Raw genomic sequence first — 1,657 nt, 5'->3', positions numbered from 1 at the left:
CAAGATAAAAAATGGGTCCAAAATTGATGGATAAAATGGGTCCAAAATTGATAGATAAAATGCTGTAAAAATTACAATACTTTTATCAGTTGAACAAAAGATATCTATGGCAAAATAGATGAACTTACATTGATCACTTTCAGAGAAATGAATCTCGCATACCTCCCCCACCACCTATCAGGCCTTCTCTGCTTACATATGATAAAAACTCTTCAGGAACTTCCCTTTGATTTTAATCTATATCTTCAAATTATTGTTTATTACTCATATAAGTGGATTTTCTTTGGTCAAATAATGCATTTTTCTAAAGAGAAAATTGAGTATTTGAGGTTGGAATAAAAAGGATGAAGATTTTTCCCATTGAAATTAATGGGATTTTCAACTATTTACTGACTTCACTGAACAGCAGGATTTTCTGGAGCAAAAAGAAATCCTTAAATGACGATAGCTGTAGTTTTAAACTGACATGGGTCTGATCGATTGACATGGGTTATCCAGGAATCTCTTCAATGCGTCCTTCACATCCTTGTTCCTTAGGCTGTAAATGAGGGGATTCAGCATTGGTATCACTAGCATATAGAAGACCCAGGCCATTTTATCAGCATCTAATAAATGCTTGGTCCTCGGTTGCAAAAACATGAAGAGAAGAGTCCTGTAGAACACAGTGACAGCTGTCTTGTGAGACGCACAGGTGGAAAAGGCTTTTCGTCGCCCCTCTGAGGAACATATCCCCCAAATGGCAAGGATGATGTTAAAGTAGAATATTAGAACAGTAATCATAGAGAAAAACAAATTAGTCCTCGAAAAGGTAAACACAGCTGTTTCTGGAATGTAAGTATCAGAACAGGTCAACGGTAACAAAGGGAAGTTATCAGAGTAAAAATGGTTGATTACATTGGAAGAGCAATAAGACACAGAGAATACACAGGAAGAGACAGTGAGTGCAGTGGTCAGACTGTGGAAGTACATGAGGGACACCAGCAGAAGGCAGATCTGTGGAGACACCACCACCATGTAGCGCAGGGGGTTGCAAATAGCCACATAGCGGTCATAAACCATTGCGTCCAGCATGAAAAACTCGGCCACGATACAAACTAAGAATCCACCTAGTTAGGCTGCACATCCATAGTGGTATATGGTTTTCTTCAAAACCAAGAAATTAACCAGCATTTTAGGGGCAATGACAGTAGAGTTTCCAAGATTCATGATGGCCAAGTGTCAAAGGAAAAAGGACATGGGGGGCTGAAGTTGAGAGTCACTACGGGTGAGGGTGAAGATGCCCATGTTCCCTGCCACGGTCAGCCCATAGATGACCAGGAAAAACCAAGAAAAGAGGAATCTGGTGTTCTGGACGGTCTGAGACTCCCATGAGAATGAACTTAGTCACCTGAGTGAGATTCCCTGGAGCCATAGACTTTGTTGCTTTCATCATTGAATGGGGGAAACAAAGAGATTACTAGACAATGAAATAGTTTTTGTTAGATGCCAGGTTATTAAATGTTTAAGTGTTCACAGATATTTAAAATTTCAAATTTTGTTTCTCACTCAATTTGTACCACACTACTCTGCTTCAGCGGCCCACGGACTCCATCTCAATATTGTTCCTTCTTAGTATCATTCAGAAACTTATGTCGTCTTCAATTAATCAAATTTATTT

The 1,657-nt window shown here is 39.2% G+C and overlaps 1 pseudogene; it reads right to left on the bottom strand.

Annotated features, from left to right (window-relative positions):
* Positions 1 to 456: 456 nt before the first annotated feature.
* LOC105307642 lies at positions 457 to 1,411 on the bottom strand (annotated as a pseudogene).
* Positions 1,412 to 1,657: the final 246 nt, after the last annotated feature.

The sequence above is a fragment of the Pteropus vampyrus genome, unplaced genomic scaffold, assembly GCF_000151845.1.
Source record: "Pteropus vampyrus isolate Shadow unplaced genomic scaffold, Pvam_2.0 Scaffold506, whole genome shotgun sequence".
In the NCBI taxonomy this organism is placed as follows: Eukaryota; Metazoa; Chordata; class Mammalia; order Chiroptera; family Pteropodidae; genus Pteropus; species Pteropus vampyrus.
The sequence above is the reverse complement of the archived record's forward strand: the minus strand, read 5'-3'. Positions and strand labels throughout refer to the sequence as shown.